The sequence below is a fragment of the Erinaceus europaeus genome, chromosome 1 (assembly GCF_950295315.1).
Source record: "Erinaceus europaeus chromosome 1, mEriEur2.1, whole genome shotgun sequence".
In the NCBI taxonomy this organism is placed as follows: domain Eukaryota; kingdom Metazoa; phylum Chordata; class Mammalia; order Eulipotyphla; family Erinaceidae; genus Erinaceus; species Erinaceus europaeus.
The window spans coordinates 79615412-79632767 of NC_080162.1; the positions used below are offsets into that span (position 1 = coordinate 79615412).

Sequence of the window (17356 nt, forward strand, 5' to 3'; positions counted from 1 at the left end):
AGTCAGGTCAGTGAAATAGCTCACTTGGGGAGTGCACTGCTTTGCCATGTGCATAATCCAGGTTCCAGTCTGGCCCCCACAGCACTGAAGGAAGCTTTGGTGTTGTGATCTGTTTCTCTTTCACTCTATCTAAATAATGGTAAGGGCAGAGGAGACAACATAATATATAGACTCTCATACCTGAGTCTCTGAGGTTCCAGGTTCAATCCCCATACTACCATAAGCCAGAATTTAGCAGTGCTCTAATAAAAACAAATAAAATTTGTGGTCCGTGAAGTGGCACAATGGCTAAAGTGTTGGACTCTCAAGCATAAGGTCCTGAGTTCGACCCCCGGCAGCACATGTACCAGAGTGATGTCTGGTTCTTTCTCTCTCTCCTCCTTCCTTTATAATAAATATATATATATCTTTAAAAAAATAAAACTTTAATGCTATTTAAATAATGATAATGATAAAAACCCTTTACAAAAAAATTAAGAAATTGCTTTACATAATTCCTAGCCAGCACCATTCTTTTTCATTATTATTATTAGTGATAAAGATAGGAGGATAAGGAGAAAGAACCAGACATCACTCCGGTACTTATACTGCCAGGGATTGAACTCAGGGCCTCATGCTTGAGAGTCCACTTGTTTTTATCCAATGCACTATCTCCTGGACCACAGCACCATTCTTTACTTGAGATTTCTTTATGAGGTAGAGAATCAGAGGGGCAGGGTAGATATCATAATGGTTATGTAAACAGACTCTCATGCTTGAAGTTCCAAAGTCCCAGGTTCAATCACCTGCAACTACCATAAGCCAGAGTTGAGCAGTGAACTGGTAAAAAAAAAAAAAAAGAGAGAGAGAGAGAATCAGGGAGGTCTGGAGGTAGTGCAACAGGCAAAGCATAAGGTTTGAGTCCCCGGCTCCCTACCTACAGGGGGGGTCGATTCATGGGCAGTGAAGCAGATGTGCAGGTGTCTATCTTTCTCTCCCCCTCTATCTTTCCCTCCTCTCTCCATTCTTCTCTATCCTATCCAACAACGACACCAGTAACAACAATATAATAATAACCACAACAATAAAACAACAAGGGCAACAAAATTTCTGTCTGTCCTGTCAGATAGATAGATAAATAAAAATAATAAAAAAGGAAAAATGGCCTCTGGGAGCAGTGGATTCATGGTGCAGGTACCGAGCCCCAGCAGTAACCCTGGAGACAAAACAAAACAAAAACAAACAAACAAAAAAAAAGTCAGAGCATCACTCTAGCACATGAATTACCAGAGATGGAACTGAGGACCTCATGCTTGAGGGTCCAATACTTTATTCACTATGAGGTCTTCCAGACCACCTCCCACAGTATTCTTTTATTATTATTTTGATTGCCACCAGTGTTATTGCTTGGGCTCAATGTCTACACCATGACTTCACTGCTTCCAGAGGCCATTTTTCCTTTTTTATTATTTATTTATTTATTTATCTATCCATTTATCTGACAGGATAGACAGAAATTTAGAAAGATGGAGGAGGTAGAACAGGAGAGAAAAAGAGACATCTGCAGGCCTGTTTCACTGCTCATGAAGCCTCCTCCCCTGCAACTGGGGAGCGGGAGCTCAAACCCAGGTCCTCACCGATGGTAAAGTGTGTGCTTAGCCCAGATCATCACCACTCAGTCCACCCTCCTCCCCACCTATACTATTCCTAAATTAGTTTAAGTTTAGGAAAATAACTGAGGAAGACTGACCAAAGTAGATAGTCAGGGACTGAAAATCCACAGAAACAAAAAAGCCAAAGCAGTTGTTACTTGGCTATGCTCAAAGTGAAGTCTATGTCTGCTCTAGACAGGAAGGGGTGAGAGAAGGAAAACCTTGAAGTAGAGGGAAGAGGAAACCAGAGCCAGCTGCAGGTGATGGAGGAAAGGGTACCAAAGGGTCATGAAGATGCCTCTAGGTTGTGGTCCGGGAGGTGGTGCAGTGATAGAGCTTTGGACTCTCAAGCATGAGATCCTGAGTTTCATCCCCAGTAGCACATGTGCCAGAGTGATGTCTGGTTCTCTCTCTCTCCTCCTAGCTTTCTCATAAATAAATAAAATCTTTAAAAAAAAAAAAAGAAGAAGGAAAGAAAATACCTCCAAGGCAGGCAAAATAGCTCACTTGGATACTGCACTGCTTTACCATGTGCATGACCCAGGTTTGAGTCTGGCTCCTAACAGTGAAAGGAAGCTTTGGTGCTATGATCTCTTTCACTCTCTGCTTCTACATCCCTGGCTAAAAAAACAAAAAAAAAGAATGGAGGGAGTTAGGCGATAGCGCAGCGGGTTAAGCACAGGAGGCGCAAAGCACAAGGACTGGAGTAAGGATCCAGGTTCCGAACCCCCAGCTCCCCACCTACAAGGGATTCACTTCACAGATGTCTGCAGGTGTCTATCTTTCTCTCCTCCTGTCTTCCCCTCCTCTCTCCATTTCTCTCTATCCTATCCAACAACAGCAACATTGATAACAACAACAATAATAACTAAAACAATAAAACAATAAGGGCAACAAAAGGGAATAAATATTTTTTAAAAGAATTTATTTATTTATTTATTTATTTATACATGAGAAAGACAGGAGGAGAGAAAGAATCAGATATCACTCTGGTACATGTGCAGCGAGGGATAGAACTCAGGACCTCATGGTTGAGAATCCAATGCTTTATCTACTGCGCCACCTCCCGAACCACGGGAATAAATATTTAAAAAAAAAAAAAAAAAACCAGAATGGAGGGTAGACAGCATAATGGTTATGCAGAGACTCTCATGCCTGAGGCTCCAAAGTCCCAGGTTCAATCCCTGGACAGAGCTGAGCAGTGCTCTGATAAAATTAAAAAATAAATAAATAAATAACCAAAGATCGGTAACGAAGCACTTGGTCGAGCTCACATGTTGCAATGCTCAAGGACCTGAGTTCAAGCCCCTGTTTTTCTCTCTCTCTCTCTCTCTCTCTCTCTCTTTTAAAGATTTTATTTAATTTTTAAAATTTATTTCTTTATTGGGGAATTAATGTTTTACATTCAACAGTAAATACAATAGTTTGTTCATGCATAACATTCCCCAGTTTCCCATTTAACAATACAATCCCCACTATGTCATTTATCATCCTTCATGGGATTTTATTTATTAATGAGAAAGATAAGAGGAAAGAACCAGACATCACTCTGGTGGTACATGTGCTGCCAAGTACTGAACTCGGAGATTTCACGCTTGAGAGTTCAATACTTTATCCACTCTGCCACCTCCCCACCACTAAGCCCCTATTCTCCACCTACAGGGGAAGGAAGCTTCACAAGTGGTGAAGCAGTGCTGCAAGGTGTCTCTCCTTATCTCTCTTCTTCTCTATCTCCCCTTTCCCTCTCGACTTTTCTGTCTCTATCCAATAAACAATTAATAAAATATTTAACAAAAATAAAAATAGGTGTGGTGATAGATAGCATAATGGTTTTTGCATAGAGACTCTCATGCCTGATGCTCCAATATCCCAGGTTCTATCCCCTGTACCACCATAAACCAGAGCTGAACAGTGCTCTGGCTAAATAATAACAACAACATTTTAGTTATTATTTTTGTTGTTGTTAAAATAATAATAATAATAATAACAACAACAGAAAATTCCTTGCTGTCCTTGTCTCTGAGACAGTCAACTGAACAGTGTAGCTATGACAAAGACAAAGAAAGAAAAAACTGAAATGTGACGATAACTCCCTTAACGCTCAGCACTGCCAGTCCAATGAACAGTGACTTCTAGGAGGGCCTAACACGGAGAAATTTCAGTTCACTAAGGAGTTTCTAGAAAATTTCTAGTGAAGGAAGAGTAGGTCATATATACAAAGCATCAGTAATCATAATGACTTGGGACTTCCCAACTGCAAAACCGAGAACTGAGAGACAATGAAGCAATGCCTTCAGCCTATGATGAAACTTGAGGACATGCCAGAAGTGAGAGCAGGGATTCAGACAGATATTTATATACTCTGATTCATAATGGCCTCATTCACAACATTCAAGTGGTAGAAACAGTCCGAGCATCTACTGATGGATGAATGGATATTCAACCCTAAAAAAGAAACTTCTGTGGTTGGGAAGGAACAGACTGGACAGAACACATGGCTTGCATGTGAGGTCGCAAGTTTGAACTTTGAACTTTGAACTTCGGCATCATGTATGCCAGAATGATGCTCTGATCTCTCTCACTATAAATTTTATCCTTGCCCCCCTCCACCAAGAAAAAAAGTGAAGAGTGAAAAAGGAGGAAAAAAAACTGTTGGGGAATGTAGTTCAGTGGCAGAGCACATGCTCTGCATATCTGAAGTCTATGGTTTGACTCCACGCACCAGCAAAAACAAAAGTGCTGTCACAAGCTACAAAATGGATAAACCTTGGAGGTATAATCTCCAACACCACTATATGCCAGAGCTGAGCAGTAATCTGGTCTCTGACTTTAATGAATAAATTTTTAAAAATTAAAAAAGAGTGAAAAAATAGAATTTAGGCGGTTGGATTGTAGCGCAGTGGGTTAAGCGCACACATGGCATGAAGAGCAAGGATGGGCATAAGAATCCTGGTTCTAGCCCCCAGCTCCCCACCTGCAGGGGGTCGCTTCATGGTGGGTGAAGCAGGTCTGCAGGTGTCTGTCTTTCTCTCCCCCCTCTGTCATTATTCTAGGGGCTTGGGAAGAAACAAAACCAAGTATTCTTAAGTCTAGTTTCACATAGAGAAGTTATCCTCACTACAGAAATGCAAAGACTTTCCTTCCATGGTCAAGATCTTTCTTGCTTTACTGTTATTTTTTATTTATTTAGGATAGAGACAGAGAGAAATTGAAAAGGAAGGAGACACAAAGGGAGACACCTAGAGCACTGCCTCACCACTTGTGAAGAAGCCCCCCCACATACACACACACAGGTGGGGGTTGGGAGCTTGTACACTGTTAAACCACTGCTCAGTCCCTCCATGGTCAAAAACTTTTTTTTTTTAATGAAAGAGATTTTTTAAAAGATTTTATTGATTTATTAATAAGATAGGAGAGAGATAGAATCAGACATTACTCTGGTAAATTTGCTGCCAGGGATTGAACTCAGGACCTCATGATTGAGAAGCCAATGCTTTACCTACTGTACCACCACCCAACCACTTTTTTTTTTTAATATCTATTTATTCCTTTTTGTTGCCCTTGTTGTTTTTCATTGTTGTTGTTGTTACTGATGTCATCGTTGCTAGATAGGATACAGAGAAATCGAGAGAGGAGGGGAAGACAGAGGGGGGAGAGAGAGAGACACCTGCAGACCTGCTTCACCGCCTGTGAAGTGACTCCCCTGCAGGTGGGGAGCCAGAGGCTCGAGCTGGAATCCTTTTGCCAGTTCTTGCGCTTTGCGCCACCTGCATTTAACCCCGCTGAGCTACTGCCTGACGCCCACCCCACCCCCTTTTTTTTAACAGCACTGCACAACTCTGACTTATGCAGGGAACTGAACATAGGATTTTGGAACCTCAGGCATAACAGCCTTGTTGTATAACCATTATGCTAATTCCCCTGCCCAGTCATACTTCTACTTCATAAAAGATTTATTAAGGGAAAAAAATTAAAAAAAATAAAAAGATTTATTAAGGGTTGGGATTAGATAGCATAATGGTTCTGCAAAGAGACGCCTATGCCTGAGGCTTCAAAGTCCCTCCCAGGTTCAATCCCCCACACCACCATAAGCCAGAGCTAAGTAGTGCTCTGATAAATATTTATTTATTGACTGATTAACATGGGACAAAAGGAGAAAGAAAGAACCAGTGTCACTCCAATATTTGTGAGGGGACAAACTCAAGATCTCATCTACTTAAGTCAGGTAGGTGATTTACTACTACCACTTGATGGACCCAAATTCTGGTTGTTGTTTTTTTGTCTCCAGGGTTATTGCGGTGGCTCAGTGGCTGCACTATGAATCCACTGCTCCTGGAGGCCATTTGTCCCATTTTGCTGCCCTTGTTATCCTTATTACTATTGTTGTTGTCATTGCTATTGTTGTTGTTGGATAGGACAGAGAGAAATGGAGAGAGGAAGACAGAGAGGGGGGAGAAAAAGACAGACACCTGCAGACCTGCTTTACCACCCATGAAGCGACCCCCTGCAGGCGGGGAGCTGGGAACTAGAACCAGGATTCTTTTTTTTTTTTTTTTTTTTTTTAACAATATTTAAATCATATTTATCATAACTTTAATTTTTTAAGATAATAAAGTAAGATAGTCTTACTTCTGTAATACTGGGGAGGCCTGCATCTTAAATCTGTAGGGATTAGAATTAAAAAGAACCAGGATTCTTATGCCCATCCCGGCACTTCATGCCATGTGTGCACTTAACCCATTGCGCTTTTAACTTTTTTAATTTTTTAAAATTTATTTTCCCTTTTGTTGCCTGTTTTTATTGTTGTTGTAGTTATTATTGTTGTCGTCGTTGTTAGATAGGACAGAGAGAAACGGAGGAGGGGAAGACAGAGAGAGGGGGAGAGAAAGATAGACACCTGCAGACCTGCTTCACCACCTGTGAAGCGACTCCCCTGCAGGTGGGGAACCGGGGGTTCGAACCGGGATCCTTAAGCTGGTCCCTGCGCTTCGCGCCACGTGCTCTTAACCTGCTGCACTACTGCCTGACTCCCTTTTTCACTCTTTAAAGATAGTAGTCTCAAGATACTCCCTCCTTGAAGTATATTGTGAAAAAGTAATGTAAGAATTCAATGTCGGGGAGTTGGGTGGTGGCACAGCAGGTTAAGTGCACATGGTGGAAGTTGCACGAACTGGCATCAGGATCCCAGTTCGAGCCCCCGGCTCCCCACCTGCAGGGGAGTCACTTCACAGGCGGTGAAGCAGGTTTGCAGGTGTCTGTCTTTCTCTCCCCCTCTCTGTCTTCCCCTCCTCTCTTGATTTCTCTCTGTCCTATCCAACAATGACAGCAATAACAATAACAACAATAGTAATAATAACAACAATAGTGATAAACAAGGCCAACAAAAGGGAAAAATTTTTTTATAAAAAAGAATTCAATGTCTTGGAAAAGTTGGCATCACACAATCATGAAGACAGAAAGATGACAAGAAGTGGTATGTAAATAAAGCAAATGCATGGAGAGACTGGGAAGACAGTTCAACTGGCAGTGATGGGCTCTCCTGCCTGAGTTTTCTGGCCCAAGACCTGAGGCAGCACTTACTACAGTAGTGCTCTGGCCTTTCTCTCCCATTCTCTGACTCTCTCTCAATGTGAAACTGTCTATTTACTATGAAATAAATGTACTGATTCTTTTTTTTTTTCAGCAATTTTATATTTCATTCAGGAAAATTGAGAACATTCACGTTAGGCTGAAAGAGAAAGACTGACTCGGAGCCCTTACATGTTAACAGGCTCACCTAGGCAGACAGAGAACATATTGAGATTTTTTTTCCAAAATTATTGTTATTTTTTACATTTTTTCCCTTTTGTTGCCCTTGGTTTTTTTTTGTTTTGTTTTGTTTATTATTGTAGTTTAAGCCCCCGTACCCACCTGCAAAGGTAAAGCTTTGTAAGTGGTGAAGCAGGGCTGCAGGTGTCTCTCTGTCTCTCTCCCTCATTATCTTCCCCGACCCTCTCGATTTCTGGCTGTCTCTAGCCAATAAATAAAGATAAGAAGAAGAAATAATCAACTCTGGTATATGTGTTGCCAGGGATTGAACTCAAGACTTCATACTTGAGTCCAATGCTTTATCTACTGCACTACCTTGCAAATCTCTTCCTTTCTTTTGTATTAGGTAAGACAGAAATTGAGAGGGGAGAGGGAGAAAAAGAAGAACTTTAGTGGTGATTGTGGTATGCAAGAGTCCTCTTAATCTACTGTAGATCACTAATAAAATGGAGCACAGCAAGAGGCAATGTACACCTGTTATCACCGCTAATACTGGGAGGTAAGGATGAGGAGGGAGGTTACTCACTTTCTCCTTATCTGCCTCTGCACTGCCATAATTAATAGAGTGTAATTAAAGAAAACGCTCCAGGGACGGAGTAGATAGCATAATAGTTATGCAGAAAGACTCTCATGCCTGAGGTTCCAAAAGTACCAGGTTCAATTCCCCTGCACCACCATAAGCCAGAGCTGATCAGTGCTCTCATGTAAAAAAAAAGGGTAGAGGGAGGGAAGTCGGGTGCTAGCGCAGCGGGTTAAGCGCACATGGCACAAAGTGCAAGGACCAGCATAAGGATCCCAGTTCTAGCCCCAGGCTCCCCACCTGCAAGGGAGTCGCTTCACAAGCCGTGAAGCAGGTCTGCAGGTGTCTATCTTTCTCTCCCCCTCTCTGTCTTCCCCTCCTCTCTCCATTTCTCTCTGTCCTATCCAACAACAACATCATCAATAACCACAACAATGTTAAACAAAAAGGGCAACAAAAAGGGAAAGTAAATAATTTAAAAAAATTTAAAGGGGGGGAAGGGGTGCCGGGCAGTAGCGCAGCAGGTTATGCACACACATGGCGCAAGCACAAGGACTGGCGTGAGGATCCCAGTTCGCCTTGACTCCCCACCTGCAGGCAAGTCGTTTCACAGGCGGTGAAGCAGGTCTCCAGGTGTCTCTCTCTCCCCCCGTCTTCCCCTCCACTCTCCATTTCTCTCTGTCCTATCCAACAACGATATCAATAACAGCAGTAATAATAACTACAACAACAAGGGCAACAAAAGGGAAAATAAATAATAAATCTTTTTTAATCTTATATAGAAAAGATGAAACAATGCCAAATGGAATATAATTCTGATATATCCTATCACCTGGCCTTCAATAAAAAGAATGAAGAAAAAGTGTCAACAAGTCAGCAAGTCTCCTACGTCACACAACAGCCAACTCTGAGCCGCTGATTACTGTAACGGTGATTGATAGTGCCAGAACCTACTCACTTATAGGTGGGAGAGCCAACTACTAGAAAAATAAAAAAGGATATTTAATTGCTTAAATAAAAGGGAAGAGTCAGTATTTAATCTCTAGGAGGCAGAGGACATCGAGGGTCTGTGGTATTCCTACTACATCTAGGCCACATAGGCACGTCATACTTAAAACACTGCAACTCAGGCCCATCTGAAATATCCGAGTGATGCAAACTACAGTTAACCATAACTAGAAAGAAAACAAATACTTAAAAGGTATCCATGCTTTTTTTTTTTTTTTTTTGCCTCTAGGATTATCTCTGGGGCTTGATGCCTACACTAAGAATCCACTGCTCCTGGCAGCCATTTTTTTCTGATATTTTGGATAGGACAGAGAGAAATGTGGAGGCAGATACAGAGAAGGAGAAAGACACTTGCAGACCTGCTGCACCGCATATGAAGCAATCCCCCTGCAAGTGGGGAGCAAGGAGCTTGAACCAGGATCTTTGTTCGGTCCTTGAGCTTTGCTTCATATTATGTGGGCTTAACCCAGTGTGTCAATGCCCAGCCCCCAGGACATTTTTTTAAAATCCATACAGAGCCTGGAAGATAGCATAATGGCTATGCAAAAAGACTTTCAAGGCTCAGGTTCCAAATCCCAGGTTCAATCTTCAGCACTATCATAAGCCAGAGCTGAGCCTAAATAAATAAATACAAATTCCATACAAGGACCAGGGAGATACTTACAGTATCTCTTATACCATCACTAGTATATAGGACTTCGATACCTGATAAGGCCTCCAAGGTTCCAGGTTCAGTTTAGGCACCTCCAGAAGCCAAACCTGAGCACCCTGGCTCTTCCATCATAGCAAAACAAACAGCAAATAAATCTTTAAAAGTAAGTTAAGGAGGCCAGACAGTAATGCAGCGGGTTAAACACACATGGCATAAAGTGCACGGACTGGCATAAGGATCCCGGTTCGAGCCCCCGGCTCCCCACCTGCAGGGGAGTCACTTCACAAGCAGTGAAGCAGGTCTGCAGGTGTCTTGTCTTTCTCTCCCCGTCTTCCCTTCCTCTCTCAATTTCTCTCTGTCCTTCCAACAACAACAGCAGCAACAACAATAAGGACAAAGGAAACAAAATGGGGAAAAAATGGCCTCCAGGTGCAGCAGCTGATTTGTGATGCAGCCCCAGCAATAACCCTGGAGGCAAAAAAAAAAAAAAAAAAAAAGTTAACTGGGGCTGGCAAAGTAGCTCACTTGGTTGAAGACCAAGTTGGAACCAGCCCCCACCACATAGAAGGAAACTCAGGCTGTGGTCTCTTCATTCTCTCTGCTTCTTTGTCCTCATTTGAAATATATATATCCCAGAGCAGTGAAGCCTTAGTGATAATAATTTAAAAGTCCATACATGAACCAGTGAAGTGCCTGGGGGTAAAATGGATATCTGACTCGTGAGTGAAGCCCTGGGTTCAATCTTTATAACATATGAGCAAGCAGTGTGCTCTGGTCTCACTCTAATTAAAATGAATAATTTTGTTTTATTTTTTAATTTATTAATATTTATTTATTCCCTTTTGTTTCCCTTGTTGTTTTATTGTTGTAGTTATTATTGTTGTTTTTATTGATGTCGTCATTGTTGGATAGGACAGAGAGAAATGGAGAGAGGAGGGGAAGACAGGGGGAGAGAAAGATAGACACCTGCAGACCTGCTTCACCACCTGTGAAGGAACTCCCCTGCAGGTGGTGAGCCGGGGGCTCGAACTGGGATCCTTTCACGGTCCTTGTGCTTTGCACCACATGAGCTTAACCCACTGTGCTACCACCTGACTCCCTAGTATTTAATTTTTAATCTTTATTTATGTATTGGATAGAGAGAGAGAGAGAGAGAAATTGAGAGGAAGGGGGAGGTGGAGGGGGAGAGAGACCTACAACACTGCTTCACCATTTGCAAAGCTTTCCCCCTGCAGGTGGGGACTAGGGGCTTGATCCTGGGTTCTTGCATATCGTTAACATGTGCATTTAACTAGGTGCACCACCACCTTGCCCCTTATTATTATTATTATTTTTTTTTTATCAGAGCACTACTCAGCTCTGGCTTATGGTGGTGCTGGGGAAACTGGAACCTCAGAGTCTCAGGCATAAGTCTTTTGCATAATCATTATGCTGTCTCCCCATCCTAAAAATGAATATATTAAAAAGAAAAACAGACATGCAGACATACACATCTTAAAAAATATGTATATATTTAAGGGGCCAAGCACATCTGGTTGAGCACACACATTACAGTGTGCAAGGGCTTGGGTTCAAATCCCCAGTCACCTAACAGCAGGAGGAAGCTTCACAAGTGGTGAGGGGTAAAACAGTGCTACAGGTGTCTTTCTCTTCTTATCCCCCTTACCTCTCAATTTCTCTGTCTATATCCCCCCAAAAATGATTGATTTGTTTATGTACTTATTAATGAGAGAAAGAACTAGGGCATCACTTAGGCCCCCCCACGTTTAAGAATCCAATTATGTTGGGGGCCAGGTGGTGGCACACCTGACTGAGCACATGTTACAAAGCAAAAGAACCTGTTCAAGGTTCAAGCCTCCAGTCCACCTGCAGAGGGAAAGCTTCGCAAGTTGTGAAGCAGAGCTGCAGGTGTCTCTCTTTCTCTCTCCTATCTCCCCTTTCCTCTTTATTTCTGGCTGTCTTTACTCAATACGTAATAAAAAATTAAAATAAACTCAACTAGAATCCAGCATATTACCCACTGTACCACCTGCTGGTTTGAGATATCCTACTTTTAGGTAATACCACCTAGCCAGCAAAGATAAAGATGAAAAAAAAAACCCAATGTTGGCTAAGTTGTGGTTAAACAGGCATTTATATAAAAGTTGCTTTCTTTTTTTTTTTAAAGATTTAATTTATTTATTAATGAGAAAGATAGGAGAAGAGAGAAATAACCAGACATCACTCTGGCACATGTGCTGCCAGGGATCGAACTCAGGACCTCATGCTTGAGAGTCCAAAACCTTATCACTGCACCACCTCCTGGATCACACAAAAGCTGCTTTCAAAAGCACTTAGGTACTAGATGTTAGAATGCCAAAGGAGGAAGACACCTTTAGGATTATCATATCCAACTCATTCATTTCTCAGATGAAGAAAAAGAAACCAAGGCTCAGAAGATGAGCGTGTCAAATCCCACACAGGCATTAGAAGCTAAGCTAGTCTGTTAATATCAGTGCTCCTGTACGTGCTCACTTTACACACAGAGGGACTTTCCCAGCTTTTTCACTGTTTTTGATTTTTTTTTTTTTTAAAGCACTGGGGCCATGTACATATGTGATTCCACTGCTCTTGGGCAAATATTTCATTTTAAAAATACTTTTTGCTTTGGGTCCAGGTTTTGGTGCACCTGGTTGAACACATACTATAATGTGCAAGGACCTGGGTTTAAGCCCCCAGTCCCTACCTTCTTCAGGGGTAAGCTTTGCAGGTGGTGAAGCAGTATCAGTGTTGCAGGTGTCTCTCTCCCTTTTGATTTCTGACTATCTCTATCAAATAAAAGTAATAATTTTTTAATTTAAAAATATTTTTGTTTCAATGAGAGAGATAAAGGTAGAGATGACTGTGTACACACAAACAAAAGAGTCACTGATCGGTCCTGGCTTATGTTAGCGCAGAGGACTATAGCTAGAACTTTGGAGCCTCAGGCATGAAAGTCTTTTTCAATGACCATTATGCTATCTACCCCCCCACATTTATTTATTTATTGTAATTAACTTCTTTTTAATGGGGGAGCAGAGAAAAGGATACACAAAGAAAAAAGAGCAGAGCACTGCTCAGCTCTGGCTTATGGTAGTGGTGGGGATGGAGCCTGGAACCTCAGAAGCTCAGGCATTAAAACATTTTGCATAAAACCACTATGCTGTCTCCCCAGTCCAACATTTTCTTTTCTTTATTGTTTTCTTAAAGAATTTATTTATTTATTTCTTCATGAGAAAGATAGGTAAAGAGAAAAGGAACCAGACATCACTCTGGTACATGTGCAGCCAGGGATTGAACTCAGGACCTTGTGGTTTAGAGTCCAGCACTTTATCCACTGCGTCACCTCCTGGACCACTTATTATTTTCATTACTATTATTATTAAGATTTAAAAAAATATTTATTCACTTTTGTTGTCCTTGTTTTATTGTTTTAGTTATTATTGTTGTTACTGATGTCATTGTTGGATAGGTCAGAGAGAAATGGAGAGAGGAGGGGAAGACAGAGAGGGGGAGAGAAAGACAGACACCTGCAGACCTGCTTCACCGCTTGTGAAGCGACTCCCCTGCAGTTGGGGAGCTGGGGGCTTGAACCCGGATCCTTACACGGGTCCTTGCGCTTCGCACCATGTGAGCTTAACTCACTGCACTACCGCCGGACTCCTGTCTTTATTATTTACCACCAGGGTTATCACTGGGACTTGGTGATAGCACTATGAATCCACTGCTCGTGGTGGCCACTTTTCCATTTTATTGGATAGGACAGAGAGAAACTGAGGACAGGGAGGGAGAGAGAAAGATGGATCCCTGCAGACATGCTTCACCACATATGAAGCAATATGTGCTTAAGTGGGTGCACCACTGCTCAGCCCCTCCAACATTTTTTTTTTTTTTTTTACCAGAAGACTGCTCAGCTCTGGCTTATGGCGGAATGGGGGACTGAACCTGGGACTTGAGAGCCTCAGGCATGAAGGTCGCTTTGCATAACCATTATGCTATACCCCCACCTTCAACATTTTCTTTAAAAAAAAAAAAAAGATTTATTTCATGAAATAAGGAGAGAGGAAAAGGCTACAACAGCACTCTGGTATATGCAGTGCCGGAAACCAAACTTGGGACCTCACGCTTCCAAGCAAGTCCAAAGGTCTACCAATGCACCACCTCCAGGCATTTGATTTCACATATAGAGAGAAAGAACAGAAACGGCACCACAGCATCAGTCCATTCATGGAGTTCCCTTGGTGTCCTTCTGTTCCCATGTGGTGTCAGGACTGGAATCACACAAGGTAAGATGCACTTTCTACTGTATGAGCTATCTCCTGCCCCCCATTATTTTCTTTGTCCTTTGCCAAAGCTGAGTTAGTTTGTTTTTTAGTCATTTTATTGGCCAGTGGGCTAATACTGAGTTGCCAGAAAAAGCTTGACTTAAAAAAAAATCTTTTTTAATCTTTATTGGATAGAGACAGCCAGAAATCGAGAGGGTAGGAGAGATAGAGAGGGAGAGAGAGAAAAACCTGCAGACCTGCTTCACTGCTTGTGAAGCTTTCCCCCTGCAGGTGGGGACTGGGGGCTCAAACCTGGGTCCTTGAGCACTGTAACATGTGCGCTCAACCAGGTGCGCCACCACCCAGTCCCAGAAAAATCTTGACTTTTTTTTTTCTCCAGGGTTATCTTGGGCTTGGCAATGGCACTATGAATACACTGCTCTTGGCAGGTGTCCCCCCCCCCTTTTTTTTTCTTTAAATTTGATAGGACAAAGAGAAATTGAGAGGGAAGAGAAGACAAGAGAGGGAGAGAAAGACACCTGCAGACCTACTTCTCTGCTTCTAAAACGACCCCCCCTGCAGGTGGAGAGCCAGGAGCTCAAGCCAGAATCTTCCTATAGGTCTTTTCACTTAGTACTATGAGCACTTAACCGGATGTACCACCACCCAGCCCCCTTGACTTTTTTTCTATGCAAAAATGTGTCATGATTTTTCCAATAACCCAGTAGTTTATAGTACAGTTGTTGACACACTGGTACAATTTATCATCTCCCTGTGATAAGTCTCTGCAAAGACCTTTTTTTTCCCCTTTAAAATAGAAAGGCGGAGTGAAAGAGACTACAGCACCAAAGTTTCCTTCAATGCCGTGGGGATACATGGCAAAGCAGCACACTACCCCAGTGAGTTACTTCACTGGCCCAAAGCTGCTGTGAGAAAACAGACTCAAAACATCTAGATGATTTGTCAGCGTCACCTGGCTCCAAATCTCAAACCCTATATAACACCTGGCACTGTTTTGTTACCCAGACTTTTGGGTAACATGATGGCCTAGGCAGAGGCTCTCCCAGCTTGAAACCTACAGCTAGACCCACACACTAGGCACTCAAAATCTCACCAAAAACACAACCACTACGAAAATGCAGGCAAATCACAATTAACAAGGCGCTACGATTACAGGCTTCTGTTTTTTAGTGTTTTACTTAATGAAAGAGATACACAGAGAGAAGAGCACTGCCTCAGCTCTGGCTTATGTTGGTGATGGGGACTATATCTGGGACTTTGGTGACTCCAGTATGAAAGTCTTTTTGCATCACCACTATGCTAACTCCCCAGCCTTTTAAAAACCTGTAGTAGTGGGCTGGGGAGACAGCACAATGGTTATGTGTCTCGAGCAAGGAATTAGAGCAAGGACTTACTCGGAGAGCGTGTCGAGGTTAAGCAATACTTCTTTACTTATTTTAGATGCCAGAGAAAGGTCACACAATTCACACAACACACAGTCAACCCGATTTCTCTCCTTACTAGTAGCTGTTCGCAGGTAAGGCTCACGACTTGGTCACCATCCGCTGTGTTGCTGGACTGGAGTTCCTTCGTCTGCTGGCGTGACCGGACGAGTGAGGGTCTCTGGAAGCTGGGGAAGCAGTTACTTATCCTAGCCGGTATGCTTTCAGTTTTTTTTTTTTTTTTTTTTGTCTCCAGGGTTATTGCTGGGGCTCAGTGCCTGCACTATGAATCCACTTCTCCTGGAGGCTATTTTTCCCATTTTGTTGCCCTTGTTGTTGTGCTTGTTGTAGTTGTTATTGTTGTCATAGCTATTGTTGTTGTTGGATAGGACAGAGAGAAATGAAGAGAGGAGGGGAAGACAGAGAGGAGGAAAGATAGACACACTTGCAGACCGGGCTGGAACCGGGATCCTTACACCAGCCCTTGCACTTTGCACCATGTGGGCTTAACCCGGGGCGCTACCACCGACTCCCATGCTTTAAATTTTTAGCAGCACCAGCAGCATCCCTGTCAGTAACAGTGAAGGTGCTTCATCCAACTGGTTTCTGAGTCTTTACTGGTTTCAAAGTTACATCTCCATTGGCCAATCAGGTTCGGGTTGAGATTTTATCCTATGTATATGTAAGTCTGTCTTTATCACACTATGCAGGCACACTATGGTTACTATAGTTACTAGGGTTACATGTTCATTACATTATATAAAACGACTCTCCTGCCTGAGGCTCTGGGGTTCCAGGTTCAATCCTTAGCACCATCATAAACCAGAGCTGAGCAGTGAGTGCTCTGCTTTATTTCTCTCAATAAAATGAAAAAAAACAACATCAAGTTGAAATCCTTACTGGGTGAAAATGAGATGCAGAACCTTGCTATCAGACCACCACAAATTTCCTAGATGTCAGAGATTTGTCAATCACCTTACCTTCAATTTTGTCTCGTCTCTCCTCAGGAATCTGCAGTAGCTCCCAACTTCCCACACTGAAAATTAAAATTCTTCACCTTGGCCTTTGGGTGCCGCAAACTGACTGAATCTTGCTCTTTCCTGAATTACTCACTGACCATGGCCTTTGTGGGACTCTGCTCTACCTACAGAACCCTATCTCCTTTATGCTGCTAAATTCTGGCCTTGATTTCTGCTAAATACTGACCCCCTCCTCCCAATCCCCTTTCCTTAGCCCCAGGAAGAACAAACAAAACCAAGAACCAGGCTAACAACACAGATCTACATAATCAGGAGTCACTAATTTGGGTTTCCCACTATGGAGCAGGAATTGCTTTTTTTGACCTAACCAGTTTCTTCTCTGGCCTGAGGGGCCTTGAGTTCCTTGGGCTTAAGATGGTATGGGGCAGGGGATAAAGCTGCTACCTCTTCCCTTTTTACTCTCATCCCAGAACCCCAAGTCCATAGGTTCACAAACAGGTTTAAGTCTTTCTTTTGCTCAGACCCAATTATTTTCACATGTGCAAAGGCAAGGTAAAATTGGATGACAGAAAAACAACAGAAATAACTTCCCAGCTGGAAAAGGATCTTTGTGAATGTTCTCAACAACTATATCCAAAGCAGGTCTAGCTGGGGCACTGCAAACTACCACCATGAACAAACTATGGCCATCCACTAGGTTAGTGCACATAGACTTACCCCGCTATACACTTCTCCTGTACAGAGGCTCCAGTGCTGCTGTAACCAGTCAGCTCCTGGTGACAGGCATACAGTTGCTTGGGATTTTCCACCAGAAGGAGCAGTGCTGTAAAGGACAAGCTTGCATAAGTATTTATACTTGTCCTGTGATTATTTCTCACTACAGATACCTAAAAGTGGAATTTCTGGCTTAGAGAAGGTACAGACATTTACTGGGGTGGCAAAATGCCAATAACTCACTTGAATAGTATACTGCTTTGTCTTGCATGAGACCCAGGCCTTCAAAGCACCTAAGGAACTTTGAGTGCTGCAGTC

The 17356-nt window shown here is 42.6% G+C and overlaps 1 long non-coding RNA gene across 1 annotated transcript in view; it reads right to left on the reverse strand.

Annotated features, from left to right (window-relative positions):
* LOC132538068 (uncharacterized) overlaps nucleotides 1-17356 on the reverse strand; it is an 89494-nt gene that overhangs the window by 70435 nt on the left and 1703 nt on the right. Inside the window, exon 2 of the long non-coding RNA XR_009549478.1 lies at nucleotides 17042-17147. This is a non-coding gene — a long non-coding RNA (uncharacterized LOC132538068). The remainder of the gene's footprint in view (nucleotides 1-17041; nucleotides 17148-17356) is intronic.